Source organism: Schistocerca cancellata, chromosome 6 (genome assembly GCF_023864275.1).
Source record: "Schistocerca cancellata isolate TAMUIC-IGC-003103 chromosome 6, iqSchCanc2.1, whole genome shotgun sequence".
NCBI classification, from domain to species: domain Eukaryota; kingdom Metazoa; phylum Arthropoda; class Insecta; order Orthoptera; family Acrididae; genus Schistocerca; species Schistocerca cancellata.
In genome coordinates this window covers 621,998,985-622,022,678 of record NC_064631.1, presented here as the reverse complement: position 1 = coordinate 622,022,678, position 23,694 = coordinate 621,998,985, and positions in this window count along the sequence as shown.

The window sequence follows — 23,694 nt, the reverse complement described above, 5'->3', positions numbered from 1 at the left end:
TATCTGTTACATGAGATACAACGTTACGTATAAAGGTAATTTACAAATAAAAATCTCTCAGTAATTAGAAATGACTGAAAAATCTTAGGAGAGGTCATTAACTACCCACTGAATCTTTTAAGAGTCGCAGGGTAATTGCAAGTTCTTCAGCGAGGAAGACCTTACTTTTAGCTTTTTGAGATGGAACGTTTCAAACTTATGCTTTCAAAACAATTTTCTGCTCTTTTTCTTGGTTACTTTGCGCCATTATGGCCTTTTTTAACCACTATGCTTTCATCCGGAGTTGCAATTTACTCTGATATACTTGATGTACATCCAAGGAGAAGCACAATTTTAATGACACGCAGTAAATTCTTTTACAAAAGAGTCCTAGGAAGCGGTCCTCAGTTGAAATGTGCCATCTCGATAGACCGAATACTACGATGGAACAAACAGTGAGCGTGTGAGTGCTATTCTGTTATTCTGCGCAACGGATTAATCTAAGATGTACCCTTTACCCTGTGGCTCTTGCAAGATGCAATTTCCACCCCCACACTACTACAGAAGTCAGACAGATGCTCCATTTTTATAGCCTACCACTTCTTCATTCTTTTAATTGTTGTGTACCATTTATTGTTTGTGTGCATGTTACAGTGTACTTGATACTACAACAGATTGTTAGTGCGTATTGTGTCTCTTTTTCTTTTAATTAATGTGTTACTTTGTTCATTATTAATTTATTTTTTGATTTAGTGGTTAGTACACGATTGGCGATTGCCCCTCTGTCTCTTTCCCTTTCTTCTCTTTTACCACTTCTTTCACTCACATTCATTTAGGTGGCTCACGTGGTAGATGCCAATACATTTATCTGTTTTTGGGTTCGTTAGCGCTACGGCATTTTCGTGAGCGAACCTGGTTATTATCATTGTCCCTTTATAGATTGCAAAAAAATTTTCTGAACTTATTTTGACTCTTATGTGAAAGGTAATGAGTTTTTACGAATACCTTTTGGCCCAGTGTGAAGCGTTTCTTTGTGGAAGATTCGTCTTGAGTAATCTTATGTCTCATTGCTGCTGAGCGAATGTTTTGTAGGGCAGAAGTGACGATTTGTCTATGTTTCTTTCGGGGAATAACTGGAAATTTATTGATTTCTTTTATTTTTTTCTGGTGGATCTATATTCTTTAATGCTGTAATTGGTGGATCAGTCGTGGTACTATGTAGTGTCTCATTAATTCCTACTTGTAAGTCTCGTAGATATAGGCCCCAAGTACAATGGTTCTTTCTACAAAATAGTCTACAAAGTGTTCCCAAATCTTTCATGGTGTCTGTTGTTGGGACATATTAAGAATGTGTACGATAGGTTCGACGTATTCTAAATGTTCCTCCTCTTCCTCACTGTCTACTTCTCTTTGAACGTTAGCTAAATGCTGTGCTGGTTCATTGACTGTATTGACGCGTATTCTGTCCCTGAATATGCGGCAAACAAACGCGTTTCCTGTGCTCGTTTCGCTTCTAATCTTTGCCATTTCCTACGTAAAGCTGTCTATTTCTGACTCAGAATGTGCCATACCTGGAATTTCATATACTGGAAATTCGATGTTCTCTTACCTTCGATTATCATCTGTCTGATTCGCCTCAATTTTATCCCAGACTAACTGACCCTTCTGATTCTGCAGCTCCCCGACTGTCCTATTCTCTGATTCACCGTCTGTCCTAATCTCAGGTTCACCTTCTGTCCTATTCTCAATAAGCTCGTTTACTTGCTGTCTATCTGGTTGACTCTCCCCCATCTTGTCTACTTGCTATCTCTCACGTAACCTTTTGGCTTCTGCTCTCGTTATCATGGAAATTCTTTCAACACACCACAACCATATCTAGCAAACTGTACAAACACTTACCAGTTGATTGAACCAACAACAACAACAACGTCGTGACTTCTCGGCTAATGTTCTGTCTGCTCTGCGACAGTCTCCAATCTCCACCTGTGCACTTGCAAAGAGAGAAAAATGTTATTTCTTAATTCTAACTTATATGATGCTGCGTCACACTGCATCTCTGCGTCACTCTGCGTCTGTGCCTATCACCTGAAAATCCTATGCCCTAACAGTTACAAAAAAAATCGTAAAAAATGCACATTTTCCAACACAATAACACCCGCCCTTTTCCCTACAATTCTGCTTTCTTCACTACCTGTACCTATTCTGATCCCAATCTTTGTAAATAGCTATTTAATACATGAAAGGAAGTTCTTCAAAGTGCTGCTGCTGCGACCTGCAGTACCTAACTATCCTGACACTCTCCTATCCTGGTAGCTTACCTATTTCACCTATCCTGGTAGGGTCGCCATTTTCTGTGGTGAACGTGTGGGTGTTATCCTGCCATTCTGCGCAACAGATTAATCTGAGATGTACCCTTTAGCCTGTGGGTCCTACAAGATGCAATATCCACCCCAAAACCACTACAGAAGTCAGACAGACGCTCCTAACGCCCTAAAGAGAAATGCCTGAAAAACTTTCAGCAATAAATACCTTATGGAGTCGTCCGCTGTAAGGAAATGACACAAAAATTCACAAAATTTCTTACGTAACTTGTGGGATACTTGTGTACTGTAGTAGTGCCAGTTAGTGTAAGAAAAACATGAAACTAACGAAAATATTTTTTTTTTTTTTTTGCAAAAGTTCTGAGAAATCACAATGGCACTTTTAGTTATGAACTGAACTAGCTATTTACGGGTCTTTTCGGAATGTGAAGTTACCTCTTAAGGATAGGATTCGCTAATGAAATTTCTATAAAAAGTTTACGTTTGTTATTGACTTGGCAGAATGGCTGAGAGCCGCGTCTACTCAACTTGAATAATTATCCGTTAAAATGTTGCTATGGAATTTTTGGTCTAGGGGTAGCGTCTTTGATTCATAATCAAAAACGTCTACGGTCTCGGGTTCAATCCTCGCCACTGCCTAAATTATGATAAATAATCAGCATTGGCGGCCGATGACTTCCGGCATAAGAAGTCGTCCTCATTCTGCCAACGGCCTTGTCAAAGAGGGCGGAGGAGCGGATAGAGGTTCAGGGCACTCTCTTGTCCTAGGGGTGGGAAATTGCCCTTAAAGGCGGAAGAATCAGCAATGATCGACGACATGTGGATGCAGAAGGCAATGGAAACCACTGCATTTAAGAAGCGTAACGTGTATCCACAGGACATGTGGCCTGTAGTTGAAGAAGTGTCATGATGATCTCTCCATTGGCAAAAGATTCCGGAACAGTCCCCCATTCGGATCTCCGGGAGGGGACTGCCAAGGGGGAGGTTACCATGAGAAAAAGATTGAATAATCAACGAAAGGATAACGTTCTACGAGTCGGGGCGTGGAATGTAAGAAGCTTGAACGTGGTAGGGAAACTAGAAAATCTGAAAAGGGAAATGCAAAGGCTCAATCTAGATATAGTAGGGGTCAGTGAAGTGAAGCGGAAGGAAGACCAGGATTTCTAGTCAGATGAGTATAGGGTAATATCAACAGCAGCAGAAAATGGTATAACAGGTGTAGGATTCGTTATGAATAGGAAAGTAGGGCAGAGCGTGTGTTACTGTGAACTGTTCAGTGACCTGGTTGTTCTAATCAGAATCGACAGCAGACCAACACCGACAACGATAGTTCAGGTATACATGCCTACGTCGCAAGCTGAAGATGAACAGATAGAGAAAGTGTATGAGGATATTGAAAGGGTAATGCAGTATGTAAAGGGGGACGAAAATCTAATAGTCATGGGCGACTGGAATGCAGTTGTAGGGGAAGGAGTAGAAGAAAAAGTTACAGGAGAATATGGGCTTGGGACAAGGAATGAAAGAGGAGAAAGACTAATTGAGTTCTGTAACAAGTTTCAGCTAGTAATAGCGAATACCCTGTTCAAGAATCACAAGAGGAGGAGGTATACTTGAAAAAGGCCGGGAGATACGGGGGGATTTCAATTAGATTACATCATGGTCAGACAGAGATTCCGAAATCAGATACTGGATTGTAAGGGGTACCCAGGAGCAGATGTAGACTCAGATCACAATATAGTAGTGATGAAGAGTAGGCTGAAGTTCGAGACATTACGCAGGAAGAATCAATACGCAACGAAGTGGGATACGAAAGTACTAAGGAATGACGAGATACGTTTGAAGTTCACTAACGCTATAGATACAGCAATAAGGAATAGCGCAGTAGGCGGTACAGTTGAAGAGGAATGGACATCTCTGAAAAGGGCCATCACAGAAGTTGGGAAGGAAAACATAGGTACAAAGATGGTAGCTGCGAAGAAACCATGGGTAACAGAAGAAATACTTCAGTTGATTGATGAAAGGAGGAAGTACAGACATGTTCCGGGAAAATCAGGTATACAGAAATACAAGTCGCTGAAGAATGAAATACATAGGAAGTGCAGGGAAGCTAAGTCGAAATGGCTGCAGGAAAAATGTGAAGACATCGAAAAAGATATGATTGTCGGAAGGACAGACTCAGCATACAGGAAAGTCAAAACTACCTTTGGTGACATTAAAAGCAACGGTATAACATTAAGAGTGCAACGGGAATTCCACTGTTAAATGCAGAGGAGAGAGCAGATAGGTGGAAAGAATACATTGAAAGCCTCTATGAGGGTGAAGATTTGTCTGATGTGATAGAAGAAGAAACAGGAGTCGATTTAGAGGAGATAGGGGATCCAGTATTAGAATCGGAATTTAAAAGAGCTTTGGAAGACTTACGGTCAAATAAGGCAGAAGGGATAGATAACAATCCATCATATTTTCTAAAATCATTGGGGGGAGTGGCAACAAAACGACTATTGACGTTGGCGTGTAGAATATATGAGTCTGGCGATATACCATCTGACTTTCGGAAAAGCATCATCCACACAATTCCGCAGACGGAAAGAGCTGACAAGTGCGAGAATTATTGCACAATCAGCTTAACAGCTCATGAATCGAAGCTGGTTACAAGAATAATATACAGAAGAATGGAAAAGAAAATTGAGAATGCGCTAGGTGACGATCAGTTTGGCTTTAGGAAAAGTAAAGGGTCGAGAGAGGCCATTCTGACGTTACGGCTAATAATGGAAGCAAGGCTAAAGAAAAATCAAGACACTTACTTGGATTTGTCGACCTGGAAGAAGCGTTCGACAGTACAAAAGGATGCAAGCAGTTCGAGATTCTGGAAAACGTAGGGGTAAGCTATAAGGAGAGACGGGTCATATACAATACGTACAACAACCAAGAGGGAATAAAAACAGTGGACGATCTAGAAAGAAGAGCTCGTATTAAGAAGGGTGTAAGACAAGGCTGTAGCCTTTCGCCCTTACTCTTCAATCTGTACATCGAGGCAGCAATGATGGAAATAATAGAAAGGTTCAGGAGTGGAATTAAAATACAAGGTGAAAGGATATCAATGATACGATTCGCTGATGACATTGCTATCCTGAGTGAAAGTGAAGAAGAATTAAATGATCTGCTGAACGGAATGAACAGTCTAATGAGTACGCAGTATGGTTTGAGAGTAAATCGGAGAAAGACGAAGGTAATGAGAAGTAGTAGAAATGAGAACAGCGGGAAACTTAACACCAGGATTGATGGTCATGAAGTCAATGAAGTTAAGGAATTCTGCTACCTAGGCAGTAAAATAACCAATGACGGACGGAGCAAGGAGGACATCAAAAGCAGACTCGCTATGGCAAAAAAGGCATTTCTGGCCAAGAGAAGTCTACTAATATCAAATACCGGCCTTAATTTGAGGAAGAAATTTCTGAGGATGTACGTCTGGAGTACAGCATTGCATGGTAGTGAAACATGGACTGTGGGAAAACCGGAACAGAAGAGAATCGAAGCATTTGAGATGTGGTGCTGTAGACGAATGTTGAAAATTAGGTGGACTGATCAGGTAAGGAATGAGGAGGTTCTACGCAGAATCGGAGAGGAATGGAATATGTGGAAGGGACAGGATGATAGGACATCTGCTAAGACATGAGGGAATGACTTCCATGGTACTAGAGGGAGCTGTAGAGGGCAAAAACTGTAGAGGAAGACAGAGATTGGAATACGTCAAGCAAATAATTGAGGACGTAGGTTGCAAGTGCTACTCTGAGATTAAGAGGTTAGTACAGGAAAGGATTTCGTGGCGGACCGCATCATACCAGTCAGTAGACTGATGACAAAAAAAAAAAAAAAAAAAAAAAGAATGTTACTAGGTTTGATGGAGGCTGTCGCGTGTGAAATGCAGTGAAGTGTACAGTTGTGGAGGAAATATGGGGCTCGCAAGAGCTGTAACGCACAATACCGTAAGCTGCAATGATTGCTGCCTGCGCCGCTCGCTGCTGACAAATAAGATAACTCTCGTTCTATCTAGATTGACCTTCGCCAATAAAACTCTACCTATGCCTTGATGAAGTCAAGGACTCCTATTCGCCTCTAGTATAACTATTGGCGTGGTACACTGGTCAGATAATCTGTCCACCACGATGCCACTCAAAAATTCGCTCGCAGGCGTTGAACTATAACACACCGCACAATAAGTGTGGCGGCCAACATAGTGAACAATGCTGAAACGCAAGGACTCAATACAGAGTCACACTCTGATTCAATCTCGACAGAGTTGCTTTCCCAGTGAAGTACTGAGGAGAGACTTGTTCGTCGCTCTTTGAGTACTTGTACGGGCTCACACTCTCTCATTACGTGTTCTCACTCCAAGAGCGACAACGGAATGGCCCCTCTCCATGCCAGACATGAAAGGGAATATCTTTCGGTTTCTTCCATTACTCCATCAGCTCAAGGCATCAGGAATATCGTCTGCCAGCAGCATTGCTCTTCTAAAACGGGAGAATGACGTTTCGTTTAAGGCAACCAATCCGGAAATCTGTAGCATCGGCGTTTTGCGTTTGCTGTCTCCCTGTGGAAACCTCTGAAAATGCCTGCTATGTTTGTAAAGAATGCGTAGGCTGGGCTCTCCCACACAATGTAGCGGAATTTGCTTTTAAGCCAAAACGGGGTCATTCTCCCTTTCACTTGGGCAAATGCTGTCTGCTCTACGGGCGGGCGCCGGCCAACGTCGGTAAGCTGACTCATCCTCTGAAGGGACCGGCCTCCTGGCGTGCGGTTTGCCTCTCCTGAACTAAAAGCTTTTGTGACCATCGTGTCTTGAATGTGTGTGTGTATGCCAGCCTCAAGTATTTCAACATGGTTGCGCATTTGCGATTTACTTGTTATTTGCATATCGTTTACATGAATTGATACAACATTGACTTTATCTTAACGAGTTTGGATCCGAATGAAGAGTCTTGATGTGCGGAATATGATCGTGAGGACAGAATATGTAAGCAATGAAGGTCAGGACCCCACAACGCCTTACAAATTCTCCTGCTAAATGACATTAAAAACTGTGAATTGTTCTAAGATTCGCTAACGTATCTTTGCTGTGTTAACAACACAGATTCCAAAAGCGATGTGATTATTTTTTTGGCCTATAACCAGCATTAATAGGCTACCTTTTACAAGGAACCATTCGTGATCTGACAAAATATAAGATATCATTAATAAATCCTATCACCGAGAGAAAGAAAATATGATAAACTGTCAGGCCAACTAGTGTAGGTTATCTGCCTCCATTGTTCAGTGAAACTGAATACCGATAAAGTCTTAACATTGAAATACTTCAGGAATTGAGGTAATCAGACTTGGGCATTAACGAAGATAGGTTATTTCCCTATTAAGACAATAATAACTAAAGAGTTCGAATCATTAAGTCAATGAAGGATGTGACTCCAACCTTTTGAAAACTGCCTCTTTAAGCATAAATAACACATATATTACATAAAATATTCTTCCCAGTAAGGTGTGTCATCTGATCTTAAGAAATGATAGAAAGTTGAGTAATCTTTTTAACTTATTATTTCAATAAGCAAAGTGTATAAGGAACATACATGTTGCTTCTACCACTATCCATCACAGGATGGTAAATACAGAGTGAGAAAATAATTGAAGGTAATAAATTAGCATAAGAATAAGATGATGTATAAGATGAGCCGTCTATCACACTCGACTTTATGACACTCACTAGTATGTTTCAATCGTTGGATTAGAATTTTTTTCATATCTTGTATCTATAGGTAAAGATAATTTTGTTAGATAATATCGAATTCTGGATACAAAGTAACGCTATAGGTCTCTGTCAACCAGTCATGTGCGCATACTGCATGTCTCAGCTCCTCCCTACATATAATGGAAAAAATGGTGTAAGCCGCCCAATCACACTCAGGAACTCCTATGAAATTATAAAGATTGTAGAAACTAGTCACGGAAACACAATTTATTTATATTCTTGTAAATCGATTTCGACTGACATCAGTCATCATCGGTGTAATTTTCTAACTAATACAGGCCATAAGTAGAAGTACTATCCTTGGAAGATTCTAATATGAAATTTCTTGTATGTTATCTGTTGTGGTAGAATCTCTTCGTCGGGTGATGTGGATCATTAACTTTCGACTTCACAACCTCATCCACTATCGTACGTCACTTTAGCACCTGAGGCCCTACGACTTGCCTTCTACAACAAACCAAGCGAGACAGCTCATTGATTAACAGAAAGTACTCTTATTCAGGGAACCATCGAGTTAGAAAATCAATGTTTAGATTTTCCATCGTTCCTCTGAACTATTAAAACCAATGCCAGTATGACTAATTGAAGTTGACAGTGTTGATTTCTCCCTCTTACATGACACTAAGCTTTTCTCTTTATCCGTCCCCATTTTAGCCATATCATAATATGGAAAGCAGAGGAAAAAACTATGTAACTAGTGTTTAATCAAAAACCACTCTGCCTTCAAGTGGTGATACGAAATTTATTTAAAGACTTAAGCCAAGCTTCGCTCTCGGTATATCTTCGCTGTTTCACCTCAGTCCAACAGGGCCGTAAACTGTCTGTACTATGCTCGTCCCTCTCCATTTCTGTTTTATCCTATCCATCTCACCTACTTACCCTACTGTATTATTTCGCTCTTCCTCTGATCATCAACTTCTTCTATATGTTTTTCCTTACCTACTATGATCAAAACGTCCTTAGATTCTGGCACCGCCATTGCTTAAATTTTCAATAAACCCATCACTAATGGCGGCCGATGGCTTCTCGCATAACTAGTAGCCAAATAAATGTGAATTGTTAAGTACAGTGGGAAGAGTTTCATTTTTAGTAAAAATTATACCAGCTGATGCCCCACCATCATTCAATTAAAAACATGGATGTACGAAGATCTGGCATAAGAATTCGTCCTCATTCAGCAAACGGCATTGTCAGAGAGGGTAGAGGGGCGGAAAGAGGTTCAGAGGACTCTCTTGCCCTTGGGGTGGGAAAATGCCCCTAAAGACAGAAGAATCAGCAATCATCGACAGTGTGAAGATCTAGAGGGCAGTGGAAACCACTGCGTTCAAGATACATAATGTGTATTTACAATACCCATGGATTGTGACTGATAAAGTGCATGATGATCTCTCAACTGGCAAAATATTTCGGCATAGCCCCTATTCGGATCTCTTGAAGGGTATAGCTAATGGGGAGGTTACTGCGTTAGTGTCAACAGTTCAGTTTTGGGGTTCTTCTCATCAGGATCGACAGTAAACAAGAACAGGCAACTATAGTTCCGGTATACATGCCGACGTCGCAAGTGAAAAATGAAGAGAAAGAGAGAGGATATGAGGGCATCGAACGGATAATTCAGAACGTAGTGGGATATGAAAATCCAATAGTCATGGGGAACTGGAATGCGGTTTTAGGTAAGAAGTAGAGAAAAAGAGTTACGGAAGAATATGGGCTTGTTACAAGAGACGAGAGAGAAGAAATATTAAATGTGTTCTGCAAAAAATTTCAGCAACTTGTAGCAAATACTCTGTGCAAGAAATACAGCAGGAGCAGGGAAAGGCTGAGGGACACGGAGAGATTTCAGTTAGATTACATCATGGTCAGGCAGAAATTCTGAAATCAGCTACAGGATTGAAAGGAGTACCCAGGGGCAGATATAGACTCGGATCACACTTTAGTAGTGATTAAGAGTAGCCTGTAGTTTTAGAGACTAGTCAGGAAGAGTCAAAGAGTCAATGTGCAAAGAAGTGAAATACGGAACTACTAAAGAATGGGCAGATACGCCTAAAGTACTCTGAGACTGTATATACTACGGTAAGGAGCAGCTCAATAGGCTGTTCAGGTGAAGAGGAAGCAACAAGTCTATATAGGGCAACTACCGAACTTCGAAAGACAAATAGAAATACAAAAAAGAAACCATTGGTAACAGAAGAAATAATTTCGTTGATCGATGAAATGAGGAAGCAAAAAATGTTGAAGGAAATTCATTAATCTCGAAGTTCGGGTCACTTAGGAATGAAATTAACAGGAAGTGAAGGCGAACTGACTGCGTAAAAAAATGTGAAGACATTGAAAAAGAAGTTATCGTCGGAAAGACTGAGTCAGCATACAGAAAATTCAAAACAGATTTTTGTGAAATGAAAATCAAGGTTGGTAACAGGTAGAGTACAATGGGAATTCCACTGTTAAATGCAGAGCACAGAGCTGATAGGTGGAAAGAGGACACTGAAGATATCTAAAAGAGGGAAGGCTTGTCTGTTGATGTTATAGATGAACAAATAGGAGTCGTTATAGAGGACATAGGGGATCCAGTATTAGAATAGACTTTAAAAGTGCTTTGGAAGATTTAACAACAATTAAGGCATGAGGGATAGATAAAATTCCATCAGGATCTCTAAAATCATTGTGAGAAGTGGAAACAAAACGACTATTCACGTTGGTGCGTGTAATGCGGGATATAGCATGTGAATTTCGGAAAAAAATATCATCCACACACCTCCGAACAATGTAAGTGCCGGCAATTCTAAGAATTATCGCACAATCAACAGCTCATGCATCTATGTTGTTGACAAGAATAACGTACAGAAGAATGCAAAACAAAAAGGAGGAAGTGACAGATGACGATTAGTTTGACCTTAAGAAATGTTAAGATACCAGAGAGTCAGTTGTGACGTTGCAGTTGATAATGGAAACAATACTAAAGAAAAATCAAGACATACTCGTATCCGAATAATTTGTCGATCTTTAAAAGGCATTCGACAATGTTAAATGACGCAAGATGTTCGAAATTATGAGAAACACAGTGGTAAACTATAGCCAAAGACGTGTAATATACAACATACATAAAGCCAATAAAAATAATAAGAGTGGAAGACCAATAACAATTTGCTAGGATTAAAAAGGGAGTAAGACATGTACACTCCTGGAAATGGAAAAAAGAACACATTGACACCGGTGTGTCAGACCCACCATACTTGCTCCGGACACTGCGAGAGGGCTGTACAAGCAATGATCACACGCACGGCACAGCGGACACACCAGAAACCGCGGTGTTGGCCGTCGAATGGCGCTAGCTGCGCAGCATTTGTGCACCGCCGCCGTCAGTGTCAGCCAGTTTGCCGTGGCATACGGAGCTCCATCGCAGTCTTTAACACTGGTAGCATGCCGCGACAGCGTGGACGTGAACCGTATGTGCAGTTGACGGACTTTGAGCGAGGGCATATAGTGGGCATGCGGGAGGCCGGGTGGACGTACCGCCGAATTGCTCAACACGTGGGGCGTGAGGTCTCCACAGTACATCGATGTTGTCGCCAGTGGTCGGCGGAAGGTGCACGTGCCCGTCGACCTGGGACCGGACCGCAGCGACGCACGGATGCACGCCAAGACCGTAGGATCCTACGCAATGCCGTAGGGGACCGCACCGCCACTTTCCACCAAATTAGGGACACTGTTGCTCCTGGGGTATCGGCGAGGACCATTCGCAACCGTCTCCATGAAGCTGGGCTACGGTCCCGCACACCGTTAGGCCGTCTTCCGCTCACGCCCCAACATCGTGCAGCCCTCCTCCAGTGGTGTCGCGACAGGCGTGAATGGAGGGATGAATGGAGACGTGTCGTCTTCAGCGATGAGAGTCGCTTCTGCCTTGGTGCCAATGATGGTCGTATGCGTGTTTGGCGCCGTGCAGGTGAGCGCCACAATCAGGACTGCATACGACCGAGGCACACAGGGCCAACACCCGGCATCATGGTGTGGGGAGCGATCTCCTACACTGGCCGTACACCACTGGTGATCGTCGAGGGGACACTGAATAGTGCACGGTACATCCAAACCGTCATCGAACCCATCGTTCTACCATTCCTAGACCGGCAAGGGAACTTGCTGTTCCAACAGGACAATGCACGTCCGCATGTATCCCGTGCCACCCAATGTGCTCTAGAAGGTGTAAGTCAACTACCCTGGCCAGCAAGATCTCCGGATCTGTCCCCCATTGAGCATGTTTGGGACTGGATGAAGTGTCGTCTCACGCGGTCTGCACGTCCAGCACGAACGATGGTCCAACTGAGGCGCCAGGTGGAAATGGCATGGCAAGCCGTTCCACAGGACTACATCCAGCATCTCTACAATCGTCTCCATGGGAGAATAGCAACCTGCATTGCTGCGAAAGGTGGATATACACTGGACTAGTGCCGACATTGTGCATGCTCTGTTGCCTGTGTCTATGTGCCTGTGGTTCTGTCAGTGTGATCATGTGATGTATCTGACCCCAGGAATGTGTCAATAAAGTTTCCCCTTCCTGGGACAATGAATTCACGGTGTTCTTATCTCAATTTCCAGGAGTGTATGTAGTCTTTTGCCCCTACTGTTCAATCTGCATGTCGAAGGAGCAATGACGGAAAAAAAGGTATGTTCAAGAGTGGAATCAAAACTCAGGTTGAAAGAATATGAATAATAAGATTTGCTGATATCATTGTTGTTCTCTGTGAAAAGTCAACAAGAATGTCAGGATGTGCTCAATGGAATGAACAACACAGAATATGGATTTAGAGTAAATCGAAGAATGACGAAAGTAATCACAAATTCAGAAACGAGAACAGCAAGAAACTGAAGATTTTGACTGATGATTACGAAATGGATGAAGTTAAGAAATTCTGCTATTTAGACAGCAAAATAACCCACGACGGACAGAGAGAGGAGACACCAAGGCAGACTGGCGCTGGCAAAATGGGTATTCCTGGCCAAGCGAATTCTGCTAGTATCAAACGTAGGCCTTATTTCGAGGAAGAAATTTCTGATAACATACCTTTGGAGCACAATAACATACAGTAGTGAAACATGGACTGTGGGAAAATAGGTACAGAAGTGAATCGAAGCCTTTGAGATGTGGTTCCACACACGAATACTGAAAATTAGGTGGACAGATGTGGTAAGGAATGAGGATGTTTTTCGCAGAATCGGCGAGGAAAGGAATACGTGGAAAACACTGAGAAGTATTAGGGACGGGATGATACGACATCTGTTAAGACATCCCGTAATAACTTCCGTGGTACGCGATGCAGATGTAGAGGGTCAAATTCGTAGAGCTGTTGATGGTAAAATGTGCACTGAAAGAGAGAATACAGAAATTGCAATAGCACACACTGCAAGTAACTGAGGACGTAGGTTGCATGTGCTACTGTGATCTAATTACTCACTTTCAACAAGAGCGTAATTAAAGAGTTGATTAACACGCCAACTTTTATCATATGACTTCCCACAGTCCGAAGGCTCTTTAAAAGGGCACATAGCCGAAATCATTTGTCTGTATCAAGTAAATGACCGAGAATCTCATGTTCCTTAACACAATCATAGCAAGAGTGACACTTCTTAGTAAGTTTCATGTTTCGTCGATCATCTTGCACGATAGTCTTAACGCTGTAGAACGGCTAATTTCACATTCATATAGCAGAATAATTTTTGCATGTGGCTAAATTCTAAACATTGAGTAAAAAGAAAATGTATATGCAGATTAGAGTTAGTAATTCTTACCCACCACCTCTTAGACAGAATGGAAGGAATGGTTAACGAGAGACTTTTTCATTAGGTTTCCATGGTTAACTTTCCTGTCTGTGAGACATTTTATATGAAGCGGTAGGTGCACCATTGTCGGCCTCCTTCTGTGCTAAAGAAAACATTGATGTGGAGTAATGAACGTCATTTTTTCTTCTGGTATCGTAAATATGTATATCCTTGTTTCTTGTGAACTGTAATGGATAACTTACAACAAACTTCATGTGGGAATAAATATACTGTGGTGCATTAACTCATCTCGTTAAGGTGATGTCTATAAGATGGTTATGAGTGAGCACTACAAGTTATTCTTAAAGCACGTTCTTGGTCAACGAATACTTTCTTTCATCATGATGAGTTATTCCTAAACATTATTTCGTAAGACATTACTCAATCGGATATGTAAAATATGTCAACGTACTGATTTGTATCTTTGCAAAAATAGACATAATGTCTTATGGGATAACAGCAATCAGTGATTTTATAATGTTACTTAAAATCCGTCTTGATTGCAAAAATTTTTTTATTATTCATGCTACGTCACATCGTGACGTAGCATGTGAAAGTTGCTGGATTTGGACGGGTTACTCCTGTAACTGAAATATCAGATCTGAAGATGGTTCTGAATGAACCGAAACCGGTCATATGAATAATAAAAAAATTTTTTGCAATCAAGACGGATTTTAAGTAACATGATTTGTATCTTTCAAATATTTGCAATGATTATAAGTGCAAATATGGTTGAACTAAGTTATTTTAATTAGTTTCAAACTGCTTTTCCCAGTTTAAAGTCTCATCGACATGGAAACCTAAGAATTTTGAAGTTTCCACCTTATTTACTATTTCATCACCTAGTGTTACACCTATCATTGGTGTAGGACAAGTAGAGTGTAATACAACTAGATGTACAGAACTGGGAGTGGTGTGTCTTAACAAAATTGATGCTGAGTCCATTCGCAGAAAGCCTGTAAATGATAACTTTAAGAACTTTATTTATCATTTCCTTCTGTTTCTGCATGTGTGCTTGGATTGATTTCAGTATTAGTGTCACCTTTAAAATGAATTAAATCTGTTTGTATATTAGACAGCGAAATTGTTTCCATTCATGTGCAACGTTAGTGAACCTATGAGTGAGCCTTAGGGAATCCGGTAAGTGATTTCTCCCCAGACAGAATTAGGTTCCCAGAATGTATTGCTTGATTTACTGAGCACCACTTTCAGCGAACTTTTCGTTAGATATGACATAATACATTGGTTGGCTATACTATCAACCCCATGAAACTTCAATTTATCTAGCACAATACCGTAATTCACACAGTCAGATGCCTCAAATTCCATATATTCATTAGTACAGAAATTGAAATGTTGCCTCACTAAAGATGTCTGGTTGCACGTCAGAGAGGTCTGTATTCTTGGCAGGTAAGATAAACACATAAATAAATATTACCCCGTCACCGAGGCAAAGGTACCCGTACAGAGAGTGTCACCGTAACGAGCGTGTTTTTGTGTCACGGTCTTTCTTTGATGGATGTTTCATTATACAGGGTGATCCATTGATAGTGACAGGGCAATATATATGTCACTAAATAAGCGTCAAACGAAAAAACTACAAGGAACGAAACTCGTCTAGCTTGAAGGGGGAAAACCAGATGGCGCTATGGTTGGCCCGCTAGATGGCGCTGCCATAGGTCAAACGTATATAAACTGCGATTTTAGAATAGGAACCCCCATTTTTTTATTATGTATTCGTGTAGTACGTAAAGAAATATCAATGTTTTAGTTGAACCACTTTTTTCGCTTTGTGATAGATGGCGCTGTAATAGTCGCAAACGTATAAGTACGTGGTATCATCATTCCGCCAGTGAGGACGGTATTTGCTTCGTGGTACATTACCCGTGCTAGAATGGACCGTTTACCAATTGCAGAAAACGTCGATATCGCGTTGACGTGTGGCTATTCTGATCAAAATGCCCAACGGGCGTGTGCTATGTATGCTGCTCGGTATCCTGGACTACATCATCCAAGTGTCGGGACCTTTCGCCGAATACGTTATTTAAGGAAACAGGAAGCGTTCAGCCACATGTGAAACGTCAACAACGACCTGCAACAAATCATTATGCCCAAGTAGGTGTTTTAGCTACTGTGGCGGCTAATCCTCACATCAGTAGCAGCGAAACTGCGCGAGATTTGGGAATCTCAAAAACGTCGGTGTTGAGAATGCTACATCAACATCGATTGCACCCGTACGATATTTCTATTCACTGCGAATTGCATGACTACCACTTTGAACGTCGTTTGCGGTTCTGTCACAAGGCACAAGAGAAATTACGGGACGATTACTGATTTTTTTTCACGAGTTCTATTTAGCGACGTTGCGTCATTCACTATCAGCGGTAACGTAAACCGGTATAATATGCGCTACTGGGCAACAGAAAATCCACGGTGGCTGCGACCAGTGGAACATCAGCGCCCTTGCGGGTTAATGTATGGTGCAGCATTACGGGAAGAAGGATAATTGGCCCCCATTTTATCGATGGCGATCTAAATGGTGCAGTATATGCTGATTTCTTACGTAATGCTCTACCGATGTTACTACAAGATGTTTCACTGCATTACAGAATGGCGATGTACTTCCAAGATGATGGATATCTGGCACATACCTCGCATGCAGTTGAAAGCGGTATTCAATGGCATATTTCATGACAGGTGGATTGGTCGTCGAAGCACCATACCATGGCCCGCAAGTTCACCGTATGTGACGTTCCCGGATTTCTTTCTGTGGGCAAAGTTGAAGGATATTTGTTATCGTGATCCTCTGACGACGCCTGACAACATGCGTCAGCGAATTGTCAGTGCATGTGCGAAGATTACGGAAGGCGAACTACTAACTGCTGAGAGGAATGTCGTTACACGTAATGACAAATGTATTGAGGTTGACGGACATCATTTTGAGCATTTATTGCATTAATGTGGTATGTACCGGTAATCACGCTGTAAAAACATGCGCTCTCAGAAATGATAAATTCACGAAGGTACATGTATCACATTAGAACAACCGAAATAAAATGTTCAAACCTACCTACGTTCTGTATTTTAATTTAAAAAACCTACCTGATACCAACTGTTCGTCTAAAATTGTGAGCCATATGTTTGTGAATATTACAGCGCAATTTGTCACAAAGCGATGTACTTCTAAGATGATGGATGTCTGGCACATACTTCACATGCAGTTGAAGCGGTATTGAATAGCATATTTCATGACAGGTGGATTGGTCGTCGAAGCACCATACCATGGCCCCCACGTTCACCGGATATACGAATATGTAATAAAAAATGTGGGTTCCTATTTAAAATAGCGCCATCTAGCAAACCAACAATAGCGCCTTTCAAGCTAGACAAGTTTCGTTCTTTGTCGTTTTTTCGTTTGACGCTTATTTCGTGAGATATTTGGCCCGGTCACGATCAATGGACCACCCTGTATAATTACGTGTATGATTTACCATAATTTCACTTCCTTTATAGTATTACTTTGCCCAGTGATCTGACAGTAGTAGAATACGTGACGGAAACACATGGTGCGACTGGAGCGCCGTGCCTTTGGACGGAATTAGGTGGCGGCATTAGCGGCGGCGCCCTCGGCGGGATCCCGATCTGGCTGCTGCCAGCCCCCAGCCCTTCAGACCCCCCAGCCCCCAGCGCATCGCCCCAGTTCGCCCCCTGGCGCCTCCCCAAGGACGCGGGGCCCCGCCTCCGGCGTCTGATGCGATTACCTGATCCCACCAGCCGGCAGCCGCTTGCGAAACTCAGTTACGGCCGAGGCTCGCCCGCTCGCCCGCTCGCCTCATCGCCCGCCGACGCAGGGCGGACACCGAATGCTGAGGAGCGGTCGCGCAGGATCAACGGGGAGGGGCTGCCCTCGCCTGGGACGCTCGCGTGCGGCGCGGCGGACCTCCGCAGCTGCTGCCGGAGCCCGCCCCGAGTGCCCGCCTCACTTGCTTCACTCGCAGCCGAATCTCGCTCAGACGGCTGACATGCACCGCCACGATTGTATCTTCATCTGCCGGAATTGCTATCACTTGATGTTTTGGCGATTTGCTCAACAACTTGACCGTTACATTTAATTATAGTTTTCATTGTCTAAATTTATTTATAATTTAATACACTGTGGTTATGCTTAAGTGATTGACAGAAGTTTCATACAATCAATTTTGGACTATTATCACGAGCATTCCACTCTCTCTTAGCACATGGGAAGAATGAACCCCTGCGGCCTCATAACTCTCTTCATTTGTTACCTTGGTCATCCCTCACTATGTCGGTGGTTGTCAACAAAATATTTTCACATTCAGGAGAGACAGATGGTAACTGAAATTCTTTGAAGATAGTCTTCTTTTATTCATTCTGAGATACAGAGTCCTAAAGTTAAATGAGCGCTAATAAAGCTGCAGCTGAGATACCAGAAATATTCAGGCATATGGATTCTTGCTAGAGATGAACCTTTCTTTCTGTTTCTTTGGACCATTAATCTCAGAAGCATTATAGACAAAAGTGGAGGTAATGGACTTGTACCACTACTGAAATAAGCCCTTCATATCTCCCCGTTACTAATGGCGTCTCTGTTTTAATGATTGCCGATCCACGTCACGTATCATATTTCTCCCTTTCTGTTTCGCGATAGTACAATACGAGCTGCCAGAAATCTTTCGATGCCCTCCGTCATTACGACCTCGTAAGGGTATGTTATTTCGCAACAGCACTTCACCACAAGACTGACAAGCGTAGTACAGGCAGTCTTTTTAGTTGATCACATCTAAGTGTTCTGCCACACAATATCTTCCATGTAGTAGCACAAACAGAATTAATCTGGAGAAAAAGTAGTTAGTTACTTAAATTAGATGTATATGATCATGTGAACAATTGTACATACAATGTTTCAAAATACAGTATGTTTCCTGCATCACTGCCACAAATGGCACATGGGTGCCACAATAGAAATATTAAAGTGTTCCTATGACTGGAAAAATGATTCCATGAAGTACTACTGCATGTAAAATTACTTAAAACAATTATTTTTTCCTGCAAAACACAGGAACAATTCCACATTACTGCAATTAACAGTAGGCTATTCGTCACGCCAAAGACTACATCTTTGCATTTGGTCTATTCCTTTGCAAAATTTCCACTTTCCATTGTAATCAACACTTTACGAGAAAATGGCAAAGGTAATGTTAATCAGATCACTGGGAGGAGTTGTCATCTACATAACAATATATTTACTCATTCTTAAAATCACAAGACAAAAACAACAAAAGAATGGCTACGGTAACGCCACACAAACAACTTTTATTGGACAAACGCTTTCATTAATATGTGGTCTATGGTGAACAAAGTGATCAGTTGCAGACCAATACACGATACTAACCAGAACTAATAGCTTTACCTGTCTTCATACCCGTGAACCTGTGGTATGGCCCAAAAACTACGCTACCATCTAGCAACTATACAATTGCATAAAGAAAAATATGGCTCCAGACTGCTGTGAAGCATATATTGGAGGTCTGTGGCATAGCAGCGAATAGTTTACCTTCCTGCTCGTCAGGGTGGCACACCACGATGCGTTATTATTGGCGCGCGCCCCAAAAAAAATGCAAGTATGTGGTCTCGCGTTCGGCTAACTCGGAACGCAGGTACTTCCCTAAGAGTCTCTGAAACCCGGGTGCATTCCAGTGCGCAGGTGGACCCATTTGCTGGTCTGCCAAACCAATATGACTCCGTGCCATTACTATGCATGACGATATGTCATATGCATAGATGGCTGACTCAAAACAAAAAAGTACAGCTATGCATCACTCGTTTTGTGCATGATGCTAGAAGCAGTACTGTAAGTAGGCTGTTTATGTTTTCTTATTGGCAACGTTACGTAGCGCTCTGTATGAAAATCACTGGCTGTGCTGTGTGCAGTCTGTGGCTAGCTTGCATTGTTGTCTGCCACTGTAGTGTAGGGCAGCGGCTGCTGGATGTGAACAGCGCGTAGCGTTGCGCAGTTGGAGGTGAGTCGCCAGCAGTGGTGGATGTGGGAAATGAGATGGCGGAATTTTGAGTACAGAATGGATGTCATGAACTGCTATATATATTATGACTATTGAGGTAAATACATTGTTTGTTCTCTATTAAAATCTTTTATTTGCTAACTATGCCTATCAGTAGTTAGTGCCTTCAGTAGTTTGAATCTTTTATTTAGCTGGCAGTAGTGGCGCTCGCTGTATTGCAGTAGTTCGTGTAACGAAGATTTTTGGTGAGGTAAGTGATTTGTGAAAGGTACAGGTTAATGTTAGTCAGGGACATTCCTTTGTAGGGATTTCTGAAAGTCAGATTGCGTTGCGCTAAAAAAATATTCTGTGTCAGTTTCAGCACAGTAATGTATAAATTTTTCAAAGGGGACGTTTCAGTACCTCTGACAGTTCATATGGTAACTGGCACAGGTTCCAAATGGCACACTAGTGAAAGACACAAGTCTCACCGTTTATGTAAGGAGCTGCAGATCTTTGCTAGCGAAGCGCCAGTACAAGAGTGACTTCTTTCTCTCAGCTTACCTCGCCAGCTCGGTAGCCTAGCACATTTACATCTTAGACTACTCCCACTTTAGCTCAAGCTGGAGCTCGGCATTCGACGATGGGAGACCAGACCGCCCCTTGCTCTGAATACACAGATTTGATCAATCAGCGACTTTAAAAATTAATTGGGAGAAAAGGAAAAAAGATGCAACTTTGTCGCCTCTCTTCCATGCGTTTACGCCGTCTTTTGCTAAAATCATGACCTGGATGGAACCACAGCCTTCCAAAAAAGTCGTTACCTACCTTGTTGCACGCCATCCAACGTGTCTGCACAATGAGACCGAGAAACTCGGCAGTCTGCAATGTTTTCACCTAGGTTCCATACAATAAAACGACTTGTCTTAGACACGCAAGAGGTTACGTTTTCACAAAGCAGAAATGTGTAAGTAATGCAAACACACTGAATTACCAAAAAGCTGAGAGGCACTGATTGTGATATTAATAGCTGGGTGTCCCTGCCCGAGACCTCGGAAGTGCAGCAGCATACCGCTGTATGCATTATACGAGATATTGGAACCATTATAGATTAATATTGTTATACGTGTTTTGTAGTGCTACTCAATGGAAATCGACAGCATCACATAAATACTCAATTATGTTAAGCTCAGGTAGTCTCCGCCGCCAAATGTTAATTGTCGTAAATTCACTGGAGTATGCATCAAGCGTATTGAGTGTATCATAAGAACTGTGACAAGGCCTATTATCTTGACAAAAATACGTGTTCCATGTGCTATAACGCTAATAGAGGATGCAGGGGGATTTTGAAAATGTGGACAAGTGATTTATCCTGGCAGGCGGACCATGTCCAAAGAGAATGTGAAGTTGGGACTTGAGTTACACCTTTGGGTCTTCGACGGAGAACACGATTACCCGATTTTGTTGTCCTGCTTGGACGCTAAATTAATAACATGCAGAAAACTGTATCTCTGCAGAACACTACAGTCGCAAGCGCACTTCAACGCTGCAAAATTTAAAATACGCTGCATAGTAATATCCCGCATCTTCCACGTTACCTTCACTTAGACAAGTACAGTCCGCAGCTCCTGGTCGTGCGGTAGCGTTCTCGCTTCCCGCGCCCGGGTTCCCGGGTTCGATTCCCGGCGGGGTCAGGGATTTTCTCTGCCTCGTGATGACTGGGTGTTGTGTGACGTCCTTAGGTTAGTTAGGTTTAGGTAGTTCTAAGTTCTAGGGGACAGATGACCATAGATATTAAGTACCATAGTGCTCAGAGCCATTTGAGCCAAGACAAGTACAACCAAAAGGTCTTCGCTGAACCACTGTCGAAACTAGTGACAGTCCTACATCAAATCCGTTATCAAAATCTTTCCCGATCAAATTAAAATACCTACACAGAGTACTCTTCTTTCAACACAGATTTCTCTCATTCTCTCCTTTCAGACACAAAATCCCTTCAGACATGTTTTACAAGGGGCAGCCAAATGAAAACGAGACAGTTGAATAAAAGTTAAGTAAACTGCTTATTATTTCGAAACTTGTCGTCATAACCGTTAATGCATGTCTCTCATTGTGAGACAAGATGGTCAGGACCATCAAGGAGAAATACTTGCAGTTGCGTACGGAACCATGATTATACCCACACATACACCTCTTCATCCAAAGCAAATCGACGGCCAAGGCTATCCGACATGCCGCCAAGGTTTTTACAAAAGAATTTCGCTAAACAGACGGGCAATTGAAATATTATTTTATTTTATTTTCGCTAACAGTTTCGGCAGTTCATTATGCCATTTTCAAGCCCCATCTGTCAAAAATAATCGATGTTGGGGCCACATGTATCTGGATGTTGTGAATTCGTAGTTCAAGTGCTTCCCTCGAAGACTTACTGCCAAGATTGTTTCACCTACGCTGCAGGAGTTTCACTGGGAAGCCCTTATAGATCCTTCACACAGTCGCAATCTCTCCCCATGCAATTTCCATTTTTTGGGCCCCAAAGAAAAATATTCGTGATCATCGATTAACTTCACACGAAGAGGTTCACGCCTGGGTACAATAATAGTTTTGTACGCAATTGGAAACGTTTTTCCATGATGGCATTGACCAACATGTCTCACAGCCAGATAAAGGCAATAACAGGCAGGGCGATCAGTTTTAAAATACTATAGAGTTTACTTACTTTGTCGTACCTGCCTCGTTTTCATTTTACCGTCCCTTATGCTTAGATGAAGTACAGGGTGATTCAGCCGCTCCTACCGCTTGGTCTAAGGCAACCTGCAATACCTTCAACAACTACGTGTAAGAGTTTCATATTTTCTCTCTCATTACATGTAAACTATTAGTGCTACATTAAAAATGAACAAGACTTTTCTTTAGTAAATGTAATGTAGTTAATGTTTTTACTGGGATGACTTTCAGTTGAATACTACAAAGGTGACCTTCAAAAGCAGTCGACACCCACACTCATAGCGCACAAGTCAGAATTTCTTATCTGCTGTTCGTGGCACTCCCTGCCGACATTGTACAAAGATTTCGGACAACTACACGAAAAATTCCCGGTATACGATTTTCATTTGTCACTACTGATTGGCCTATTACGCCATCTGCAGCTATTTAGTCGGCAGTAGTAATTTAAACACGCCAACGATGATAATAAAGAAGCACGGCTTGCATTATGCTGAAACTATGTTGACATTCTACCCAACCTTAATGCCACTTTCAAAACAGTTTCGTAGTCAGATGGCGTGCAAATACAACGAGGTACATTTTATGCAGCTAAAATTGACAAATTTGCTACGTAAAATTGTCGCCAGTGTCAGTTTTACAATTTGCCTGGTTTAGGGGTCTATGCGTAGCGTCTTTGATTTGCATTCAAAACCTCCTCAGTCCCGGGTTCGAAAACTACCACCGTCTAAACTTTGAATAATAATCATTACTGATGGCTGAAGATTTTCAGCATCATAAATCATACTCATTTTGATAACGGCCTTATCAAAGTAGGCGAGGAGCGGAGAGAGGTTCACGGCAGTCTCTTGCCCTTTGTGTAGGAAACTGCCCGTAACGCAGAAGAATCAGTGATTATCAGAGGCATGAGGTTGCAGAAGCCAATGGAAGCTACTCCATTACAGACAGATAATGTGTACACTCTAGACACTGACCTGCTATGAAAAAGTGTCATGATAATCTCTCCATTGGCAAAATATTCTGAAATAGCCCTATT